Source organism: Motacilla alba, chromosome 4 (assembly GCF_015832195.1).
Source record: "Motacilla alba alba isolate MOTALB_02 chromosome 4, Motacilla_alba_V1.0_pri, whole genome shotgun sequence".
Taxonomy (NCBI): domain Eukaryota; kingdom Metazoa; phylum Chordata; class Aves; order Passeriformes; family Motacillidae; genus Motacilla; species Motacilla alba.
This window is the reverse complement of record NC_052019.1, coordinates 50,716,762-50,741,886: the sequence shown is the minus strand read 5'-3', so window position 1 is coordinate 50,741,886 and position 25,125 is coordinate 50,716,762. Positions and strand designations below refer to the sequence as shown.

At 38.7% G+C, this 25,125-nt stretch overlaps 1 protein-coding gene across 5 annotated transcripts in view; it reads left to right on the top strand.

Annotated features, from left to right (window-relative positions):
• The window catches only part of BMPR1B (bone morphogenetic protein receptor type 1B), a 233,397-nt gene that overhangs the window by 110,830 nt on the left and 97,442 nt on the right, over positions 1-25,125 (top strand). For 2 of the 5 annotated variants that reach the window (XM_038134840.1, XM_038134841.1), the window contains one exon: positions 20,428-20,579. The exons of 1 other annotated variant lie outside the window; for it this stretch is intronic. The gene's annotated coding sequence lies outside the window, so the exon portion shown is untranslated. Of the gene's footprint in view, positions 1-4,531; positions 4,905-6,893; positions 7,682-20,427; positions 20,580-25,125 lie in introns of those variants that run through there. 2 more of the 5 variants (XM_038134842.1, XM_038134844.1) reach the window with 2 other exon arrangements.

The following is a 25,125-nucleotide window of genomic DNA, read 5'->3' as shown; positions in this document are numbered from 1 at the left end:
TGACCCAAGTGTTGTCTTAACCCTGCTTTCCTTATTCATTAGTGAAGACCAGCATCCAATCCATCACAGCATTTGCATGCCTGTAAGAATAATTCAGTGTCTTTAAATTGCAAGAATAACTCAATGTCTTTTAATTCTTTGGATTTCCTAAAAGCACACTGAAGCCCTCTTCATCAGTGTCTGCACAGCTGACAGACTTTGCTGCTGTGCAGAGCAGGCTGTAATGAAGACTGAGGACTCGAGCTCAGAATGACCACAATTTCACATACATTGCATTTGGAAATGTGCTGGCCTAGATGACAGATGTTGCTGTTCTTGTGTGGTTAATACAGGTTTGTCTAAGCTTTAGCTACATTATGAAAACCCTCAGAGGCACTTATTTTCTTATTTTTCTTGGCTGGAGGAAAGGTAACACTACAGAATGTTATAGAATTTGGTTTTACAGCTTCAGTGATCTGCTAAGCTCACTCAAAATTTCATTTATTAAGAAGAGAAGACAAGAAAAAATTTCTGAAGGATTTCTGTCTTGCCTTAGAGGGGAGTGTGAGCCATCTTTTAGAGGGTGTGACACAATAGTTGATTCCAATATGAACATCTTCAGTTAACTTCCTTCTTTAAACTAGGAAATGTCATTACTGCCTATACAGATAAAACTTACTTCTGTGATGTTTTTATAGGATACCTTAAACTTCTAATTTTGGGTGAACTTCAGAGGTTAGGAGAAAAAACAATTCAGAGTCAGGAAGCAGGAACAGACTCAAAATAATTCAGATTATCTATCTTCTAATGATTAATTCACATACAATACTGGGATGTTGGATGCTGGCAGTATGTTTCTGTAATGCAATAGAGTCTTCAAATGGGTATTGACCACTGAAAGACTGGAAGAAAATTATGGTCATTGTGTATCATATTAGTCTTGTACTTTACACTTCCTTGCCAGAGAGACTAAATTCTGAAACAAATCTGAAACAACATTGAAGCCAAATGATTTAAGCTCCTTGTGACTAATACTGGAGGTGTCCTATGTGAGAATGGTCAGTCGTGAGGTAGAAAAACAAGTCTACTGTTAGTACAACTTTGGACAGTTTTAGGTCTGCAAGCTCCACAGGTTTCTTGAACCTGTGGGATGAACTCGTAATCTACATTTGGCTTTTAGCATTGACTTTTTTTCACTACTTGGCAGGAATAGCCAGGGAAGAAGTCTTTATTTAATCAAGGATAAAATTCACTTATTCATTATATGGAATAAAACCACAGTGTGCATGAAGACTCAGATGGAGATTTTCATAAAGTAATGAAATTTTATATAAGGTGTTTGAGTGTTAGTTGAGGCACAATATGTTAAGGTAGTTTTCACAAGATTTAAAATAATCTTGCAGCCCTTTAAAGCTATTTTGTGGTTTTAGAACTTTTGGCTTGATTCACTGTATCATAACTGATGTAATGAAAGAAAACAGAATAAGATGCTTTTAAAAATACACAGAATATTTGGAATATTTTTCAGTATTTAAACTGGTTTATACTTGCAGAAATCCAGGCTTCTGGGCACAATTTGGATTTTAGTGTCTGCTACAATCTTTCAGTTTTATAGCATTACTGGAAATAATTTTTCCTTTCTGCTGGATGCATTCCTTTCTTTCTTTCCAAATAACTTGAATCTTCACACTACTGATTTTTTTTTTTTTTCAAGTTACTCATTCAGCAGGTTTTTCCTTTCTTTAAGTCAGACTAGTTGATTATGAAACTTAGCTAATATTCATCTTGCTAAGAGGTCATTTTGTATTGGTCCATAATGTTCAATAACCATTCTGTGTCCCATGGGGATTACCTTCTATTACTACAACAGCTTTGTAAAATTTATGATAATGTTGACATATTTCAGGTAAGCCTGTTAGTTCTGATTAATATGAGTGTTAGTTCTAGATTTAGGGCCAGCCAGACTGCATTGTAAGAGTTTGACCTTAAGTGAAGCAGTAACAACTGTCTCATTACCAAATTGCAGTTGCTGCCTATGCAAAATGTAGGCAAAAAAGCAGCAGGAATAATGCAGTAATAAATTCACATTTTTCTTGAGTTATTCTTTTACAAACTGCAGGCTGTGACTGAGCTAAACCTTGCACATGTTTAATTTTGGATGTCATGGTTGGTGCCATTGACTTCAGTGATCAAAGTAGGAAAGGCCCTTCTAGTTTCCTAGTACGAAAGGACCTAAAAATGCACAGCTGGCATTTACTCCAAAGCTCTCCTGTTCCTGAAAATTTTGCTGGAGGATTTCAGAAACTTAGAAAACATTAGGGTGACCTAAATTAGTGTCTAATTCTTCTATATTATGCACACTTCAGCTGTGAGATTTTAATGTAAGTTACTGTTCCTAACACTGGGATGCTGCCTGTGCATTTTAAGAGTTTCTGAAATAGGCTCTCTTTCTTGAATTTCTGGCTAGTACTGCTCTTCCTCCTTTTCCCTCCTTCAGAAGTCATCCTCAGAGTGCTGTCAGACTTCTCCAGCACACTAAGTTCATGTTTTTTGTCAACACACTGTCCTTTTTATCATTTAATGTCGTGATGCTGGTTTTCTGTGCTGTCACCTGTGCAGTAGCCCCTCTGCATGTGCAATGCCAAATAAACACATGATTATAAACCCAGCCTTCACTAACAGCCTTAGTTTTGGTTTTCTCCTCTGACTCTTGTTTACATGTCTTCTTTTGCTTCTTTTTGTGTGGCATGGTAGTAATGGGGTATGGTAAAGTGATGCTGTATATTTATTTTACAGAAGTATAGTAATGTGCACGTTTCATTAAAATTATGGGCTTCTCCTGAAGAAATTAAAAAATCTAAGATAATTCCCCATTTTGAAAATGCGGATGTCCAAGAATAAGTTTTTGACATTATACTACTCATAAAGCTATGATAAATACTCCAATTTCTTGTTCAGTTTTATGAAACCACTCTGGATTCTGTTTTTTGCAGGGATTTATTTGTGGCAGCTTAAAGGTTTGATGGAACGATATTATGAAACTGTCATGTACATGATTGAGGATGAGAGCTATGTGTAGGAGCTTTATGACTGAGAAACTTGTAATGAGCAAATTAGTTACACTTTGCATCTGGCACTTCACCAAGGCTTAGCAATTACCCATGTCATTGTAATGTATTTTCATTTAAATACAAAAGATTTCTGTGGCATCAGTGGCAGGCTTCTAAACCATGGTTTTATAAACAGTGTCCATTTAAACAAATTCAGCTTCAGCAGTGGTGTGTTACTAAAGATCATTTTTGCTTTTCAAGCTGCACAGTAAGATAAATAAATTGTATGAAAGGAGAGCCTTAATGATGTGCACAAGGTACTAAAAGCACTTCCAAGAGCTGTTGTTGATGAAAGTAGTGGAAGGAAAGCAGTAAGACAACGTATCTTTCAATATATATGCAGGAGATTAAACTTCTGTTTCATTCCAAGGTTACTATTGAAACTAATTCTACTTGGCAGAGCTGCAAAAGGATGAATAAGCACTGGCCACAATCTCAGGGGTAACCTCCCAGGTGTGCAGGGATACTGTGCCATGGGATTATGCCAGGCTGTGCATTGTCCAATCACACAAGCTTGATGGTCCTGTAAGCCTTGGAACAGACTGGGATTTATGTATCAATATTGTCCTGACAAGGAGAACCTCATGGTCATAAGCTGCCTTAAAAAGACACTGATTTTTAGATAAACCCCTGTAGCTCGTAGTATTAATGCACTTATGCTGTGGTTTACATTTTACTTGGGCAAACTTCCCGGTTGTGCCATCCAATGTACTGATGAGAGGCAGGGCGTTGATCTGCATTTGTGGTCCCTGCCCACAGTGTACACTGAGGGCACACAGCAAACATGTAGTTGTCTGAGCTGATCTGGTCATCTTCATTTCCATTGCCCTCAGTTTTCTGTTTCAGGGTGCCCGTCTCTTAACAGCCCAGTTTCTCGGTGCGTTTACAGAGATGTAATTCTGTTTTTTATTTTTCTGATTTTTAAACTTTGAAACTTTTATTTATTGCAGGGCAGGGTTGTGGGTTCCTGCCACCAGTGATGTCTCATGCTTACTGTCATACTGTGCATATTTATTAAATATGAATTGGGATAACTAATACCTAACCACTGACAGAAATTTTGAGACACAGCTTAAGTATTTATTCTTCATCCTTCTGTGAAGGATGGACCTATGCAATCTTAATGTTCTTGTGTGAGTTCTATGACACACTCACACTTTATTCAGTTGGAAGAACTCATTTTATAGAAAACATTTTTGCAGAATTCTTTGACATCCACATTTCCTGGGAATGAAATTCTATAATCATAGCTGGATGTGCACTGTAAAGGGAGCTGAAACAAAAGTGTTTCCTTCTCCTCCTCTCCTCCCCCATTTTTCCACCTGTTTGCAAAAAGCTGTATTTTTTTTTTTTTTTTTTTTTTTTTTTTTGTATATGAGTCTCATAATTACCCTTCTGTGCCTGATCAGGGCCTGCAGGAAAGGCCTGCAGCATCTGTAAAGCTGGCAGCAGAATGGTATTTCCAGGCAGGAGGGGTGGGGAGCCCGTCCATGGCTTTGTCTGAGCAGCTGAGAACTTCATCTGAGCCATGCCGCGGTGTCCATTGACACCGACCTGTGCCATCGGCTAGGAAAGCACTGAGCAAGTGTTGGGGCCAGTATTTATAGACAGCTCCGTAGCAGTCCTGGAGAGAGAGCCAGAGAGGGAGTGTGAGAAAGATCTTGGCTGAACTGAGGGCAATTTTATTTCAGGTTTCTGTTATTTAAGCAACGTTAGATAAAACCCCTGTGCCTCCATCTCCTCTCTGAATCCTAGCAGTCCTGCTTCACATTATGACCAGGTGGAAGCTGGAGATTTGAAACAGGACATTTGGGAGTAAGTAATTGATTTAGTGTCACTTTTACCTCCAGCATCCCAGCCGGCTCGTTGCCCTTTGAGGGCGCTGCATCAAGAGCTTGGTGTTGGGACTGAAGCATGGTGCTGCCTTTATGTAAAGATGTTCTGCATGTGGGGAGTTTGTATACAGTTACAGAGGAGTGTTGTGCAGTCTCTTCATTTAGTAACATGCTTGGAAAGGTCAGTCAGCATCAGAAAAGAAATACACACACTCCCACTACTGAGGATAGCATGGGTCATTTAAAATACTGTCTCATAGTAATGTCTAGGTTGTGGCTTAAAGCGTCTGTTTCTTGGTGGATAGCTGGTTGTAGTTGTATGGCAAGGCTGCTGCCCTATGTGCACTGTTTTTAGCAGCAGAAAACAAGAAAAAAGTTTGACTCAATCTTCTCTCTTTTGTTGTATTAGCAATCAGAGTCAATACTCAGTCTTTCTCTGAGGAGCGGGACAGTAGTTAATGGATGTTCTTACATACTTCAGTTTAAAAAATGAATAATTTTTAAAAAGTGGGGAGTTGAGTGGGTTATTAGGAGAGAAAAATTCCCCTTCCTTCGTGAATTGGTCAAGGTGACATAGAACATGCACCCCTGCAGGATATTTCCTGATAACAGAGGGGAAAGGATTGTTTACAGCAAACTGTTATAACCAAAGTGAAAGAGAGATTCTTCCTCTCCTTCCTACCTTCACACAGGCAGCTCCCTGCTTTTGAAAAATGAACCTTTTTCCATTACTCAGTATCTTTTTCAACATACAGCCTCAATACATACAGGCTGCTGAGTTCATTAGTCTTCTTTGTTTGCGTATTCTAGGGTGTAATTTTAAAAGCCAGGTTACCTAAAAAGGGGATTATTCTTCTAAAACTCTCCTGGCAGCAACATGTGAAATCTGTACAATTCAACATTGATGTTTACTATGGTTAGTTCAGAGAAGATTAATGTGTTGCTCAAAGAACACAGCATTTCCCTGAATGAAATTTATCAGTCGACAGCCCTGGAATTACTTCTTTAAGTTAAGAAAATATAGACTTTGGCACTGGTTGAAGATTTTTGGGGGTGAGTGGGAGGGTGGCTTGCAACTTCAGAGGGTGTTAGACACAGAGTGAATACGTGTTGAAAACAAAAGTCTGTTGAAATAACTTTAAGCTTGAGGCTCAGACTAACAAATAAAAGGAAATGCAAGACAGAGCTCACATTAGATCCTTAGCTGTACTTGTTAACACCAATGTTTTGCACGCATGGGGTGCACAACACAAGTACCTATCCACCCATTTGAGATTTAGCAAGTAAATTACAAGAACAGTGGTGTTTTCCAGATAAATAAAGCAGTCTATACAAGAACCTGTAGAAAACCATGTCTGTATTTAAAGATCATGATGATGATTATTTCCTATGTGCATCACTTAGTTCGCATTTTGGTTAGACACTGTTATCACTAGAAAGAAACATTGAAAAAATGCATTGGGAAATGCAACAGAGGAGACAGAAATGTACATGAAATGGACAGTTAACACTAATAAAACTAATCTGCTGGGAAATCCTATCATTGCAGAGCTATTCCGGTACATGGACATTGAAAAAAAAAAAAAAAAGATAAAGAATCAACTGCCTTATAACTAGTGAATTTCATAGAGGACAGCACTGTCACATCTCTTCGAGGTTTATATATAACTGATAAATACAAGATGAGGCCTCCTATTTTTTCCTTTTCCTTACTCAAATTTATCTGTGCTTCTCTTTGAAGGTTGTCTGGAGGTTCTTTGTCTAGTACCTTGGCCAAAATGCACCTAATAAGGAATAAGAGAAAGGAGAGTTATTGAAAAGTGACTTAGCGTAGTGTATTTGGGCACAGCAGATTATAAGGCATCAGTCCACATCCTCACAGTTTTGGTGTTGTGACTGTACATCTCTAGCTGATCACAGCCTGGCCAGGTTTTACTATTATTGTATTTTACTACTACTGCTACTTTTGCTACTATAGGCATAGAATTGATGCCCCATTGCTGAACCTGCATGGTCCTTACAGAGCATAAACTGCTCTCCAGTAGCTGAGGTACTCTGTGTGCACATCATTACCTGAGGTAAATGTGTCTTACCTGTTGGCAACAGGTAAAAAAAGGTCTCTCATTTAAAACCAGGGACCATAAACTGCAAGTGTGAACAGTATAATTAGTAAATGAAATAATAATAGTAAATCATTTAGCAAAATACTTTGTATTTTGCAATTCCAAGGGACCTTCAAGGAAAGATGCGGAGAAAGTGTCGGGACTATAGCTATTGCTGCTCCAGGGAAGGGAATAGCCTCTGAGCTGAATTTGACCTTTTCATGAGGATCTTGATATAATCATATGTGAGCTCTGTAGGTATTTTTGTTCTTTATGATGGAGTTTTCTTGACCCTTCCTAAGCCCCACAGAGAGATGCTTTAATGGCACGTTAACCTACTGATCAGTGAACTCTGTGCTAATGGGTCACGCTGGAGGCAGAGATTTTCTCTCTGATTGCTGGGATTATCCATGGAAAGTCCAATTACCTGCTGGGGCTGGGGTGAGAAAAGTCACACGCTGCCTCTTTAGCATTGTGTCTGCAGGAGTTGTAATAGCACTGGGTATTGCAGGGGTAGTGTTGGGGCTTTTTGACTGCTGTGGACATGTCTGGGAGGGCTATCAGTGCTTACCTGCTAGGATGGGGGGAACTCCCATGGTGAGTGATACTGTCTTCCAGAGGTTTTAAAAGGCAGATGGCTAGGAAGGCTTCACAGGTAAGGACAGTAGGGTGAACACTTTTTATTGTGCCCCTTCCCCCATTAGTAATTGGAGCAGGAGCACAGACATAAAAGTGCATTTGTGGCCATGGCTGTGTTTCTTTGCAACCATGTTGTGTTTGGGGTTGGATGTGGCTTATCTTTGGTTTTTTGAATGTCAAAGTCAGCCTGCCTTTTTTAAGTCTTTCATGAAATCATGATCATGAAATTTATTGTACAATTTCAGCTTTAGGAAATGCATTTCCATGGATGGTATAAAGCAGGATTCTTTCTTTCATGTCGTGCTGCCTTGGTATTTTTTTTTGCTTTCATGTTCTATTTGAGGAGTCCCCATCAGAACTCGATAACCAGGTTGACACAAAAGTCCTAGATCTCCCATATTGGAAGTGACACTTCTAATATCTGGGATATTGTCTCATTCTGTGTTTTGTGATCTGTCTTAAGAAATACTAATTTCCATGAGAAAATTATACAAGTCAGAGCAGGGTATTTGGTATTCTTTCTTTCCCTCTGTGATTTTTGAGGAAATCCTTTTGAAATATCTTGGGTTCAAGAGATTGAGGAATAAAACCTATGTTTGGGTTTGGGGTAGGGGGGGATGTTTGTTTGGTTGCGGGGTTTTTGTTTGTTTTTTAATATTCCTTTCCATTTAGACATCACCTGGGGCAAAGCCTTTCCTAGTAATAAACATGGATGTATTTGTTTCCATCTTGAAGCTGATATCTTCCGCGCTGGTTTGTCCGTTTTTAAATATCTGTGTTCCCATGCAGAAATGGGAAAATCAGCATAAATTTACTTTTTATGCCAGTGCTCCTGTTCCTCAGTTGCGATACTTTTCAGTGTCAGAAGAGTGGCACCTTCCTATTTTTCATTACCATAGCTTGCTGATAATGACTTTGGGAGCTCTTCATGTTTTGTAATAAACTTGAGAGCAAAGTAACAGAAGCAAAAATGTGCTTATGCAACCAAGGAAACAATTTATGTTTTGGGATTCAGTGCTCTTTCCCTCTTTGAGAGCTCCTCTTTGACTCCCATGTCTCACACAAGTGATTTTGTGTTCTCTATTCCTTGCTACCCTTAAATTTATGAATAGCCATGTTATTTTCCTAACCAGAAAAACATTCCTAATCAGAACTTTTAAACCTTGCCTGCAGGTGCCCTGTACAGCAATGTTACTGGCACACTGCCGTGAGTTTTTAAAAACTGAAGTGGCATCAGAATGTAGTCCTTGGATGGGTAATGAATATTGGATTTTTCAGTTTGATTTGTGTTTGCAAATCACCACCAAGTGCTGCTTAGTATTAGAATTTCACGTATCACTGAGAAGAACTTGGCTAAGGTGGTTACATCAACAACATTGTGTATGGATACCGTGAGAGTATTTAACATCCAAGGGGAACACTGCTTAGCCTGAAGGCAGGTGTACATTCAATATCAGGTAAATTTACAGAACACTGTATTTGTGGGCAGTAACTCCCTTGATCACTGACTTTTATCTTTTTCCCTGCACTGAGGAAGTCCACTCTTATTTGAGCAAGACTTAGTTGCTCAACCGATGCTCATTTAGGCAAACCAAGAATGGAGAGAATTATGCGTGGTTGCTCGTTAACACTGGTTTAGAAACAGAATTTGTAGTGTGAATAGTCCTTTCAAGTTTATCCTAATCTTTGACATGATATAAGAGTATTTAGAGCATAAGAAAACTCAAGTTTTCATGCTATTTAATTTTTTGTGTGTGTGTGTGCTGCTGCTGCTTCAATTTTTTGGAAGTTTTTATTATTTGTGTGAAAAAAAGAGATAATGCCATTGCCAACGCTTCTCTGTGATTCATAGTTAAGACTACTGAATACTGGTAGTCCAGACACATCTTAATATCTGATCTACATTGCCATTCTCATATTTTAGGAGTTACAAATGCACAGAACCTCCTTGACTATACAGAAAGAACAATTTGGGAAAAGAGCTGGAGCTTTTAATGTGCTTTTTAGTTAAGAGGCTGTCTTTCATGTTGGAAAGTAGAGGCAGACTTTAACATGGATGCAAAATAAAGACAGTGGCCATGAAGAGGAAGGACCAGGCGACTACTGTGTTCTGAATTGAAAGTCTTCAGCCAGTTTTTCCTGGGTCAAACTGTCACTCAAGAATGCATTTCTTGCAGCAGAGAACATAATACTCTGATTTTTCTTTATCCTTGTGGCTTAGATTATTACTTGGCCCACAGGCTATATGTTTGAAATCTCTCACTTAAGGTCAGAACACCCTTTACTTAAACTTTGCACTATGTGCCAGGGCACTGAAGTGGGACCATGGTTTCTATAAAAAATGAAATAAGCCAGTGAATTGTAGTTATTTACTGTATTTCATCCCACCTCAGAAAGCATAAGTATAAAGTGTGATTTTTAATTAACAAGCACATTGTCCTAGTGCTTTGACTTGGAAAATTACATATCAGTATCTAGAGAGTTTAGCAGGCCATTCATTTCTCCCTCCAAGCAATAAATAATATGCTTCAACTCCCCAATAATGTTTTTCTGCTTACTTTTAGCAGCATAGGTACACATGAAGTATTAATGATGAAGGTAAAATAAATGAAGAGTGATAAAACTATGCTATTTGCAAAACAAAAACCCCAACCCTTTCCAGCACTCCATGTCCTTCATTTCATCACTACAGTGGCTCATGATGACATCCACTGAGAGTCTTGCCTACTAACCTTGAAATGTATCTTTATGTTTATTGTCAGGGCCTTGCTGGCAAATTGAGCTTGACAATGAGATGGTGAAGGCAGGGCAGGGGGAAGCAGGGTGACCTGGGACACACAGTTCTGCTAAAACCTTTCAAGGTCTGTAGAGTGCCTTTTCCTTTCCAACGAATCAAATTACCAACTGGGCAGCTCGTTCACTTAGCTAATCATTAATATGGGACCCGTGAATTATGGAGCTTGTAACCCTTTCTCTTGCTAATTAATTTTTTGTGTGTGCTGAAATACTTTTTCTCCTGGTGCTGTGAGAGCCTTTAGTGGGGGCGAGCACACTGAAACTGCTCTGGGTTGTCCCAGGGCTGGGTTGTGCAGCTTGCGCCCAGAGCCCCGCTGTCACCTGGGCCCAGAGGAAACCAATTCTGCTGGCACTTGCTCGTGGCCAGCAATCCTGGGAGCTGTCTGTGGTGGGTGCACTTGGTGGGAAGCTCATTTCAACCCCTTCAGCTGCCCCAGGGTCCTGGTGTCTGCAGAGGTGACTGTGCAAGGTGAGATTCTAAGCTGCGTCCTTTACTTGGGATGATTTTCACTTAGAGTTACTCCTTCCTCCTTGTGTTGAAAAGTGCAGGTTTTATAAGTCTGATGCATGTGTAGTGTCATACTTCTGGTTGCTTTAGTAGACCTGTGGCCTTCAGCTATCTTGTGCCAGTTAGAGTGAGGCCAGCTTAAATTTCAGCTGAAGTTGGTCTCTATTCCTTCTTCACACTGCTTGTCTCCTCCACACATTGTGCACAAGGTCACCGTGGTTTTGAGAGCAGCTTTTACGTCATGTTTTCTGAGCATAACAGGATGAATTTGAAAGGGTTATTCTTGCATATATGGTATAAGGATTTTGCTTTATTTTATACCAGTTAGAAAAAAAGATGTTTCTTATTTCCTTATAGTAGCACAGGCATTAAATGGCAGGTGCTGACTCCATTTCTCAAGCCACAGAGGGCAGCTGTGCATCTTTCACAAGGCAAAGAGTTTTTCTACAGCCCTTTTTGACATTTTGAGGGAAGAAAATCTCATACCTGGTTGATGTGATTGAAAAAGGATTCTATTTCAAATGCAGACACTTCCCCAGCTTTCAACAAGTCCAGCTAGCATGGTGTGCAAAAGGGGATTTCTTTGTAAAGTGCATAAAGTGCATATATGGTCAGAAAATGACTCTGCACAAATGCTGGCAGCTTTCTTCAGCCAAAATCTGTCTTCCAAAATACTTCTGCTTCCCATAGCGTAAAAATAAATGCTGATGGCTTTTTACTTTTACCTGCTCTATAGTGGTATGAGAAAATGAGCTGGATTTTACTCTGGTTTGTTGATTGTCAACAGAAGTGTTAATTGCTTTCAAATGTCAGCCAGAAGCATGCAGCATGGTTTCAGGTGTGGTTTGTAAAGCAGGCTGTTGGAAGAAAAAATTTTTCTTGTTTTGTTTGGTTTAAACTTGTAGATTAAGAAAATGTACTTTGTAAGACAAATAGTGATTTTTCATTGCATCCTTTCAGTCAAACCACTTCTCATCCTATAATTGCACTACCAGGTCTTATTTCTCTCATGGAGTTTTTTTAATCTTTCTGGCAGTTATCAGCATCCTTACTTTTTCTACCCTCAGAGCCCTTTAGAATAAGGTAATATCTGACACTTAAATAGCAATTTGCATCCTGAGAAGATTTTGAAAGTCTCCATTATTATGTCTTTCCCGAGGCAAACAGCCACATCCATGTTTTTAAGATGAAAGCTGAGAGTGTGCTAAGTAACTTACTCTAAGCATGCAAGGAATTGGTACCATTTAATCTCAGAGTGACTTGAGCATGTAATTAACTTTCAGCTTGAAGGATATGAATGATTGGAAATTAATTATAAAAAGAAACATGAACTGTAGTGTCATTACCCCACCTGCACTGAGTAAGTACTTTATAAAACATGCCGGGGAGGAGGGACTGACTCTTGGTCCTGAGGCTGGGCTACGCATCTAGGAGATGTCTTAATAATATAACATTGAAATAAGCAGTATTTGCCATGAGCCATCAGCCAAGCTCTCTTACTTGAATGAAGTAAAAATTGCTATCTCTTTTCAATGCAGTTTTTCCATGAAATGCAGGGCATGATGTCAATGACAGAGAGGTTTGCTTATAGCAGAGAGTCCAGCTGTAAAACTAACAGCAAGACAGCAAATCAAGGGATGAGTGGTCATGATGCAATTCAGTGTGAAGAAGCCACTGAAACCCTTGGTTGATTTCCATGAGCAGTAATTTAAGGGTTCAAAATGATGCAAGACATATAATGTCTTTGGGTTTTTTAACAGACTTTTTCTTATCCAAGCTAGTTAGAAAGATGAATGGTTAAAAAAAAAAAGCTCTGTTTTCTTTTAAAATGAGGAATGAATTGAGAATGCAATTTAAATCAGGCTTGACAGCAAATCATGATGTGGACATAATTTTGAAAACCTCCTCTAAATAAACCTGATGATGATGGGTGTAGACAATGCAGTTCATTAATGGGAAAAAAGGGGATATTTTAGCATTACGCAAATTTGTTCAACCATGTTTGGTATTTACCTATAAACTATTGTTAACATGTATGCCCAGCTAGACAATACTGTATGTATAATCATAATATATTGAAAAAATTCAACATCTAAACATGAGAGCTGTTTTATGCCTCCTTCTAAGCTGAAGCATAGCCACAGAGAAAAAATGCAAATACTGGAGATCTTCCACAAAGGAAAGGAAAAAAAATTGTAATGAGACTAATCCAGTTAGTTAATCTAAATAATAATGAATGTCAACATCAATGCAAGTTCATGCTTATTAAAAATAAATAAATACACTCAAGTACATGCTATGTGAAAATATTATGTGGTGTATTTGCTCACAGTTATATTTCTCTTTGCCAAGGGGAGATTCTACTCCATAGGAAAGGAAATATTACAGAAATCATGTTGTTTGGGGGATCTTGGTGGCATTGGTCATGGAGGAGGATATTATTCCATATTAGTATGACTGGTAAAATTTGAGGCCCTGGTGGCTAACTTGAAGATACTGAGTTGCACAGGTCCTCAGAAGATTTATGAGAAACACTTATATTTCAGTTGTTGACAATATCATGCTTGCCTTATTTATTGGCTCTGTCATCTCCGTGCTTTTGGAAAAATCACCTCTAATTAAAATCACCTCTGAATAATTGCAGCAACACCTGCTGGCAAGCCCAGACCTGATATACTGGAAGCTTTCCCGTTGTTGACGTCAGCCAACAAACTATTTGTGTCTTTAGCAGATGTTTTTCATTTCTTTTTCACATGGGATTTACTTAGATCTGTTCTCTTCCTCCAGTAAAGGCCAGCCACCTCTTTCAGCCTGTTTACCATCACAAACTATATTGACTGGGTTACTGGCACCAAACTTATATGGATTTTACTTAGCTGCAATGTTGATGTATTTTGTGGTTTATGAATTTGCTTCTTCTCCCCTTGTCTTCTGTTTTTCAGAAGTTTCACATTTCATATTTTTAGCCTTCTAGTTTAATCAAAAAAGTCGTCTACACTGTCTGCCTTTAGATTGTAGGACAATCTGATGGTGTTGGCTGTTTTCTGGTCTCACTCTATTACCATCTTGAGAGCGTGACTTGGGGTTCCACTTGCTTTTAATACCTAGAAGGCTTTGTTCTCGACTTGCTTACAGTCTGTATAATTTTGCACATTTCTGATGGCTTCCTCACTGTTCCTTTCAGGGTTGTTTTTTAAAATTATTTTCTATACTATATGCTACAAAATCTTTGATTCTCATTGAAGAGTGCAAAACCAAAAAAAGATTAACAAAAAATTAAATAAACCCAGACGAATGGCACTACAATGGAAAACAGTAACACCACCCCACCACCCCTCAAATAAACATTGCTCATAATTTGTACTTTAAATCCTTCTGTTCTTGAGGTGATGTGTCATCTAAGTAGGAGCAAATAATATTAGTTTATTTTGACAAGGTAGATCTGGATAAGCTAAAAAATTCACTTTACATGGGACTTTATAAGTTGAACTTTCTGGTTCACTGTTCTTTGGTAGGGTAGCTACACTGCTGTGTTGTTAACAAATTGGTATTTTGTCAGGTACAGCATGGACATATTCATTTAAAGTGTTTCTAAAGCTGGACTATGATATACAGCAGCAATGTGTTCCCACTCTCTTTTCCTCCTTTGCCAAAAAAATTACTCCCTCCTTCTTAAAAAAGTGATAACAAAAAGACTTCAGCTATCACAGAATCCCTGAGGGGCCAAGCAGGCCATACTGCTTTATAAAGTGCAGCAGGTAAAATGGTGTGCATTTTCTCAGTCTTTCTGCAGTGAAGGAAGAGCACTAAAATCAGTGCACTGTCCTTCAGTCACAGGTTTTTCTGGACACTTTTAGAAAATGCAAATCTACAGAGTTGTTGACATGGGCTCCTAATTCCGTCACTGTACCTTCTGCAGCCAACAGGGCTGACAAAGTCTCACTAAATTCTTTCAAGGCATTAACCTTACATACACAATGCCAGAAATGCTTGGGGCTCCTTTCACCTAGGCTAAGTTATTACCATTTTGTGCCATACTGAGGATATTCTTTCTCTTAATGAAAAACCTCTTACAAGTGTTTATTTTTCATCCAGGAGAGCTTTATTTGTGAGTTAGATGTGCTTTGTAGATTATCTTTTTTTTTTTTTTTTTTTTATTTTGCATAGGATGTTTGTCTTCTGTCTTGGAATAAGCAGAGAGGTGGATAAGTAAATGAAGGTATTTCAGTGGCCCAAACTATATTACTAAATCTTAAATGTATATTCTCTACCAGATTTCATGCTGGATAACAGGCTTCCTCCTATTCTGCTTATAATTCTTAATTGTCCTAAGCTGACAGTTCTGTCTGGTGGCTTTGGAAGCTTTGTGTGGCTGTTTGTTTCTTGACTCAAATTGAAAGTAAATTCCATCTTGCCACTTCTGTTATACGCAGCTCCCATCCTAATCAAGAGTTAAAATTCTCTGCATGTGCTGCTCCATACTGATATATTCCTTAATATGGTATAGTTTCAGTATCTACACTATCAGTTTGTATTAGCTACAATTAAGGCTGTAAATTATACACTTCTCCCTCATCACTCGTTCCTCAGTGGTAAGTCACCAAGATGTTTGCATTGATACAATTAACAGTTTACAGCCTTTCTTTCTCTTGGAATAATCATCTCCAGGCTCCAATTTGTGCCGTACATGGCCATGTATTTGGGTTTTTGTACCCATTCCAACCACCTGGGTCCCATTACTCCCATTTGGTTCCCATTGCACTGACTTCCTGTCTGTATTATGGAATTTATTTTAATTTTTGAACATTTAACATAAACGGTCTTGTATGGTCTGTATGTGAAAAAAAATAAAACTACCACCCCATGGTCTAAAAGTATATTTTAATTTCTGCATATTCTTACTTACTTGTTGTAATATCACTCCATTGGAAGACAGTATCAAAGTGTAAGAATGCCTCTTGACAGAGTTTCTCCACAGAGTAAAGAATGCTTTGAAAATACCATTTTTTAAACCCCATAACTGTTTTTACAGAGTCATAGAAAAATGCTGAAAGAGATCTCCCAAGGTCATCTGGCTGTTTCCCAAGGCAGCATCTTCACATACTTAAACCACTCTAGAGAGACAGTTTTCTGGCGTTTTGTTAAGTGGATATTATGTCAACTTTACCGGTGTCTCTAGACCACATGGTATGCAACAAGAATTTTTTGTTGTGTAGTGATACCTGATGCTGAGGCTGAATTTACTATTCTCTTTCTCACTGGGAATTTATGGGATGCTTTTTTCATTTCCTTAAGCTTTTGTTTTCTTTTTCAATGCATACATATATGTTTATATATGTATATATATGGATATAAAAGATATTAGAGCATCTTTCATAGCTTAAATGTTTGCATCATACTGCCCTTCAGAGATTCATGGCAGGTAGACCATTAAAGGCACAGCTTTTTACTTGTAAGCAAGGATGGTGCTATGCAAAAATATGTAAAGAACCTTAGACCTTTCTACATGAATTCATAAAGACAGAGGAGGATTTGGACGAAGGAGTAAATGTGTTTTTATTTCTAATGAATTAGAATCTTCTATTGCATTTTAGTCCTTCAGGTGAACAAAATCTACCTGCTGTGGAAAAGTAGAGGTAAATGGCATCAGTGGCCAAGCTCCTCGTTTCTCCTTTACTTCCCAGGCTAATGCCTTTGGCCCCAGCCTCACTGGTATTTTCTTTTCCTGATGCCAGAACCTACACGACGTATGCATTAAATAATCTGGGCATAGGCCCTCCAGTCCAAACTGGGGATTTTGTACTTCAGTCGTACAAAAGTCGTGTACTTTTCCAGGTTCTTGGTCATGGACACAGGAAAATCTGCTCAGGAATGGGCAGTTACAGCACCCCAGCAGAAATTGGGCCAAACCCCTACTCCGTGCCAGCTGCCCTGCCATTCCAAACAGCAATACCAATGGCTCTATACCTATCTCAGAAGATCATGGAAGGGATACACAGTGACTAACTGCTGTACTTTTTGCTGGGTAAGAAAGCAGCTGAGAGCTAGAAAGGGGTTAATTTCCACAGTCACACTGTCTAGAGGGAGGTCCTTAAGCTGTTGCCACATATTTCTTTCTATTATGTGCCTGTTGGGGTCAAGAAAGCAGAGAAAAATATATAGGTCTTTCCTTCCTTAAACTGAAAAGGCTTATATGTAGAAAGCTATGCCATAAATTCTAGAATTCTGTGAATTTTTAACTTGGTTGGAAGGTGAAAAGACAAAGGCACAGCTGAAAATGCTAGCTGATTAGTCTTGTATATAAAATCCATTTAAGGGGCAATAGCAAACTTCTGTATAAAAATTAATTAGAACATAGCACAGTCAGTTGAGATCAAAGAGCCTACATTTATTGTGAAATATATGGTTGCTGGAGACAATTCATTTTTAATTTATTAGATTCCATAAATTGTTTTCTGATAGGTTAGGAACAGAGATCTATCAAGGTTATTCACATAATGCTGGCTCTGGCAACTAGCTAAGTGAATTATTGTCTTGAAGTATATGCTTACCCTTTAATGGTAGTAGACACTGCAATGGAACTACATGGAAGTAGTGCTGGTGTATTTTTAGGATTACAAAAGCACTTCTAGCATAGTAGAACAAATTGATACTAGGAAAATAAAACCCCACACTTTTCCTATAAGAGTGACAGAGACTGTAAGCGTTGCTTTCATTTTACTGGTGTGATGTCTGGTGTTTTTTTCTGAGATTCATATTTGAAAAGGTGGGACCAGAGGTGGCTACATCCAAGGTGCTTTCAGGTTCCTGTATTTGTGGTGGAATTCCTCTGCGCTGCTATCTTCTACATTGTCCTTCATTTTTTGCCAGGGACAGAACCACTCTCTCCCATTCGGAGCACGCCCACCCTTTCACCCACCTGGTTTAACTTTGCCTTCAGATTGCTCACATGGGTAGCAGCTACCCCTGCTACCCATGAGAGAGACCCATAAGGCCTTGGTTATCTCTTGCTTTGTAGTGTTGTTTCATAAACTACTGGAAAAATGTGCAAAAGTCAGGTTTTTTGCTCTCGTTTTTTTCTTATATATTTCTGCTTTCATCCACAATATGATACATGCTGTGCTGAAATCAAGGATGTTGTAAAAATTACAGTGTATATAGAATTAAAACTTAAGTGTCTGTCTGATCAGCTTATGGGCACAGAGATGGTAGGAGTATGGGAATGAGGAAAGGAAGGTGAGCAAACATGAGAACATGTTTGCAATCCCTTGACTTAACTGCACATTTCGCCTGCTGTGCTTTCAGTATAACTAGAATTTTTAGTTTGACCTGTGCTCATTTTATCTCAGTGCAGGTTTGGATTCCTAAAAAATAATTATTCTCTACAGCTGTGGAAACAAATCTTATTTTAATATTTTACATTAAAAACCAATCTGTATGGTTTTTTCCTCTTTTTCTGCATTCAGTAGTAATTAATTTTCAAGTACAACTCTTTATGAATTTTAGAGGAGGTCTGATAAAGCAGAACAAGATATTTTAGATTCAGTAGAATCATAAAACATCTGCTCTGTAAAGAAACCTGATGGCAGAAGGATGGAGAGTGCTTATATATTCTCAGAAGTGCATTTGAGTATCCAGTACAGGACATATGCCAAACTCTTCAGGAAAGCAACAGGATATTTTTGTTTTAATATTGTTTTGGTATCTTGGGTCTTTTTTATGTTGTTAAAATACCTGCTGGCAATTTAAATATAATATGCTCGCTCCCCTCTCTTTAATTTACAGAAGGAGTGAGATTTTCAAAAACAAATTGTCTTTTGGGTATGTCTAGGTGTGTACATCTAAATCCTGTGGAAGGCTGAACAGCATCAGACCATTATTTTCTGAAAAAATAAGGTATTGCAAATCAGCAGGCATGAAGCCAAGTTATAATAGAATAATTTATTATAATTTGATGTAGATGGTGGATAGAATGGATAGATTGTAATTGAAGCTAAGTGAATAATTCCAGTAAATAATTTATTCAATGAATTTATCTTGTTTTCCTGCTCAGAGATTGTTTTTACTCCCCCCTCTCCCTTCCCTCCTTACATTTTATAGCCCCTGGGGTTTTTTTGTCTAACCAGAGGGGCGAGGGCTCTCTTTGTTTCATTATGTGCTGGGCTGTGCTGGCCACTGTGGCAGTGCTGCCATTTCACACCTCTGCATGCCCAGGTGTGCACTGCCACAGCTCCATACTTGGGAGAAGTCTTGGTGGGGCTCTGGGTGGGACATGCCCATCACGGCAACAAGACTTCCAGAGATGTGGGCATTCCTTCCAGGCAGGAATTAGTCATGAGGTGGGCTTTGAGCTTCACAGATGGGTAGAACCTCCTCAGCAAAGACCTACTCAAGACAGATAACAAGGGGCTTTCTAGAGCATTACAATCCAGTTCCACTTGGGCTGTCGACATCTTCAGGTTGTGTGTGTGTGCAAAGTGAGGGGGAGGTTTGGGTTTGGTTTTCCAGGGCTTCCAGAAGAGAGTAGAAATGTTTGTGCCGTAAAAATTCCTTCCAAGAAAATGTCTCCAGTCCAAGGAATTTGTTTATTGAGCAGGAGCTGTGCTACCAAAGCCTTGTGCGGTTTTGTTTCTATTACTGCATGTGCTAGCATCCTGCTGGTTGGCCAACATGCTGTGTTCTTACCCTGTCTTGCTCTGTCCATTCTTCTAGGTTTTTTTTTTCCTAGCTTTTAAAATAGTGTTTCTGGGGTTTTGAGTTTTTAATCAAGCTTTGTCTCTCCTCAGCACCCCATCACTTCTTTGTTAGGAGTTTGGACAAAGATTATTAGATGCGTGCACATTCAATCGAGTTATTTTTTCCTGGTTCCCTCAAGGACCCAAGCTAAGTCCTCCACATTTCATTTAACATTATATGCAGAGTTTTGTAACATTTCATTTCCTTGCTTTGAGTAGTAAAAGAGTTTCATGTCACAAGGACTAGTGTTCCTAATTGGTATTTGAAGTAGCACTGACTAAAATGAATTGAGCTATGGACAACTCAGAGCTACTCTTATTCCAGACAGGTTGCAAACTTAAGTAGGCATCACTTCATCAGGACTATGATGGTCACAGATTGCTTAGTGCTCAAGTAAACTGAAGCACAGACTGAGACAAAATTTGGCAAAGAGTGTGAACTTGTGATGTTTGATTTTGGAGCTCTGAGCCACCAGCCTGGGGTATAGAAATTAAATCTTTAATGTAGCAAAACCTATGTATAGTGGTGAGCATAACCTACTGTGGTTTATGGATTTACCAAGTTCATCCTCACAGTTACTAGGTCTGAAGATTTTATTATTATCATTCTGTCCTATGTATTATCTCTTTGCCCATCTTGTTTGTGTTTATCATGTTTTAACACAAAAACCCCCTAGACCACAGAATCTGCTCTTCCATGACTCATCTCACTTTCTCCCATAGCTCTAGGACACCACCAGTACCTGTGGAAAAGGGCTTAAATCCTACACCGCATCCTCAGTGCAGGTTTGGAGTGATTTCGCACAAGATCGTTCACCTCCTCTGTGCTGCTGTGGGTTGGACAGCTTGTCATTGAGCAAAACATCAAGTAGCAGGTTTGATTTCTTTGATTTCTTGGAGGCTTCCATTTTTATTTTGAAAAAAATGGAATTGTTTGGTTTTGTATAGATAATCCATGTATTCTTCAAAGTGACACTACTCCTCTTAACTTCAAAACATTAAAAATTAATATTAATTTTTAAAGCAAATTATTTTAATGATAGAATGTATGAACAATAGTTTAATCTGTTCAGCAGTCTGGTGTATTTTTAATAGATTTCTATATTAATATTGGAGCAAAGACAGTAATTTTTGGTGCTTTTACAGCTGTGAAAACATGCCTATTGCAAAAAGAGACTAAACTGTACCAAAGGGTGCACTGTGCCAGCAATATTTAATACTTCATTGTAGGTCTGCTGTTTTAAACATCTGTCCCTCATTTAGTGTATTTTTAATGCAGAATTTTTAGTGTGGGCAAAATTGTAACTTTTTATAGTAAAATACTTTCTCTGCTACTGAGAAAAAAGCAACTTAGGATTCTATGGCAGAAAGTATTTTTAATGATTTATAGGATTTGGGTCATTGGCCTTCAACTTCCATAAAACAGTAAGTCATTTTTATTGAAACGAACACATTTCTAAGAACACGAATGTGGTTGATAAAGGAAGTTTCCGTGAAATAAATATGGAAGCCGGAAAGGGAAAATTACCCCGTAGCACCCTGTACTCTGCTGCACATTATGCGTAAAAAGGAAATAATTCAGGTACTCAGGCTGAGGCAGGTGAGTGCAACTGACTCCTGCAGGAAAAAGGAATAAATAGGAAATGAGCTGTGTGTGAAAGGTACTGAAGTTATGGCCACCTGATGTGATTGCTGGTGTTCTGAAGGCATCGTAGAATGTTCAGGTTGGAAGGGACCTCAGGAAGTCGTCTGATCCCAATCCCATCTTCAAATGGTGTGAGATGAGAGTGTTGGAAAGATGTAGTGGGGTTTTGCTATGAGTACACAGTCCACCAGCTTGAGAAAGGACTTGCCACGGCTGAGGCTGCGCCTCAAATCTTGTATCTGGTTTTGGGCCCCTCATGACAAGAAGGGCATTGAGGTGCTGGAGCGAGTCCAGAGAAGGGCAGCAGAGCTGGGGAAGGGTCTGGGGAACAAGTCTGATGTGGAGGAGATGAGGGAGCTGGGGGTGTTTGGCTTGGAGAAGAGGAGGCTCAGGGGAGACCTTATTGCTGTCTGCAGCTGCCTGAAAGGAGGCTGTAGCCAGATGGGGGGATCAGGCTCTCCTCCCAGGTAAAAAGTGATAGGACAAGAGGACACGGGTTCAAGCTATGCCAGGAGAGGTATAGATTGGATAGATATGAAGAAAAAATGTCTTCAGTGAAAGGGTGGTCAAGCACTGGAACAGACTGCCCAGGGAAGTGGTGGAATATACATCCCTGAAAGTGTTCAACAATATGGAGATGTGTTGTTTAGGGATATAGTTCAGTGGTGGCCTTGGCAGTGTGGGGTAATGACTGGCGTCAATGATCTTAGAAATCTTTTCCAAACTTAATGACTGGCTACAGAAAAGAGCAACATGTGTGCAGTGTAATTCTTCCACACTAGTGTAATTTCCACTATCATTTTCTGGAAGAAGACTTAAGTTAGTGAATTTTCACAGTTTTTTATGCATGTAAAAATAAGACTATCCTTGTCCTTACAGAATATCCTTGTACATTAAACAAGTCCACTCAAAAGCAGAAGAAAACACAGTGGCTGTCGTGTACTAAGTTAAATTTCCAAATACATGGCAAGTGCCCATGATCATCCCATTTAAATATTTATCAGAAATACATCTTAGATTAATTCCTCCCTTTCACAGGTATGAGACCCTCCAACTTATTTTTGAAAAGGACTTACATTTTCATTTCTAACAGCACAAAAAAGATCTATGGTTTGTTTGTTTGATTTTCCTGCAGTAATAATCCTTGGACACCAATCAGCTTGTTTAGATGACATTTTCCTAGATCAGCCTGCTGGAGTTAGTTGGTCGATGGCGATGTTTTATCCTGCAAGACGGGAAAACAATCACTAGATTTGCTATTTGGATTTGTAAAAGGAATAGTTCAGGAAGAGAACTCTGCATTAGGACTCAATAATTTAATGGTGAGACTCAATGACACCTTAGTTACTAGGAAAAGTGTTATGGGTCTTGTGTGGGAAGAGAACTTGAATTTGTATCCACAGATACATTTTATATCCACAGATACATTTAATACAGCTTCCATTTGTTCCTGTCTTATATCTCAGTATAATTAATTGATGAAGATTTACACTCTCTTTGTTATGTGAAGGGATTGTTTAGCTCATATTATTTAGCTCACATTAACGATGCTTCAGCTATACCTTCCTTTACCCACTTTGTACAGGTATATTACTACCTGGAAAAGGATTAAGAAACAGGCTAAACTGGGAACCTCCAGAAAACAGAAAAATGCTCTTTTTAACCAGGAAATGCCTCTTGGTTGTATGTGGTCTGGTTGCACTGGCAGGTTTTTCTTCAGCAAAATAGAAAAAGACAGAAACAAAAAATTAATTTATATACAGACACTAAATACATCAAATTCTTATTCTTCTTTCTTCTTTTGTTTAAAGAAAATATGTCTTCCATTTGTACAAGTACATGAGGTCAATGTGAACTATGGAAATTTAACAACTTTTATGTTTTGGGTTTGTCTTTTTAAGTAGATCTGTTCTTACAGTTTTCAGTGATGTGGTATGTGGATTAGAATTGTATCTTTTTTTAGTGATGTTCCTGACTTCAGAACATGCAAGTTAAAAAAAAAAAAAAAAAACAACCACTCAACAGTACACCTAATGTAGCTCCTAATGGCACTAGAAAAGGAAGCCAGGACCTGACCCTCCTAATTTTCCATAAAACAAAGAAGTCCACAGGTACAATGGATTATAGAAGACCCATTATCATCTAGAGCACCAATCACTGGAAATGATTAAAAAAGAAGTATCGTTAACATAATTTCTGAAGACCAGAGATTAACTAAGAACATAAACAATCTATTAATTTGCAATAGAGCAAGCATACTTTCATAGCTGTAGAAGCAGCAAGCATACTCAGGTGATAACGCTTAAAAATTTATCAAAGGCAAAAAACCCCCTATTTTCTTTTGAATTTTTAATTTATGAACACTCATTATGGTCCAAAAAAAAAAAAAAAAAAAAAGATGTAGATAAAAGTAAACATGTGAGTTTCTGAGGACAGCCATTATGGGAAATTTCTTCTTATAGGAATTCTTCAGGAACAAATCCTGAATCTGGAATCATCAGGATGTGGTCAAGAGCAAAATCCCAGTTCATAGACGCATGGGCAGGTTGGGGGGACTGCTGAGGTAGGACCTGTCAGACAGTTCCTGTTATTGGCAATCTGGTCCCCTCTGCCAGGCCTCTGTCCTTGTAGAAATGCCAGGATTAGGCCTGCAGCTGTACAGGCTTAGTCACTAATTAAGAGAACCTGATTTTACTGGAGTTACAGCCAGGGTTAAAGCTCTGAGTGAAGCCATTTGAGACATTCAGAGGTACTGACTCAATTCTGGATGCCATTAGGATCACCAAACTCATCAATGGTAAGACTTGAATGCCCTTTCTCAAGGATATTTAAAATAAATAAAACCTTTCTGAATTATCTTCTTGTGTAAAACTGAAAAACAAAAAATATTTTCCCAGCCCTTGCCACTGTATGCATGGATAACTGTGGTTCATATAACTTCCTAAAACATTTTAGGAACAAAATCACCCTAAAGTATCGAAGTACTAAAGGCCTCATTTGTATCAGGCTCAGCAATGCATTTTTATTTGACTGGATTGTGAGATAATGTCTGTAAGGTAGCTCCAATGTAATAAAAAGTGCTGATTTCATAGGAGATTGCAAATGACAAGCTCTGTGTCAAATTTAGCTGCTCTTTGGAGATAAAAATGGAAGCACAGAAAACTAAGAGCCCAGTATAATTGAACAGCTTTCTGAACTGTTGCATTTTATATATATATATAATGTTAGTTTTCTAAGGTGTGGGCCAAAATAAATGTTTGGAGTTCACTCTCAGTTGTGTGGTGCAGCAGAGATTGACGTGCGTTCAGGGTTGCATCATGGACACTGGAAAAACCCCGCTCACCACTGGGAGGAATGCGCTTGGCACCCAGCCAGACGCACAGCGTGGAAGCATTCACCTAATTAGTGTTTTAACAGCTGCTTAAGGTTTGTTTCAATGGGAAGAAAATTATTGAGCACAATTTTATGTAATTAGTAGAGCATAAAACACGTGGTGTGTCTAATTAAATGTTTAAAACTATTGACATTACGTAGCTACTGTTGAGGTAAATGAAGTGGAAAATCGTTATGATTTTTTCGGTTGGTAAATTACTCCACAATATGCTCAAAGGCCCATTTGATAAGATGAACTCAATCCTAATGCAGAATGATGAGCACCAGGGCCTTTTCACACCCCACAGGTATGTGGAGGTCTCACCAATTTAAGTGGAGGAACTGGCTGGCATTTCAGGGCTTTCAAGTCCTGCCAGCATGTGCTCCACTCTTCAGAGCACACT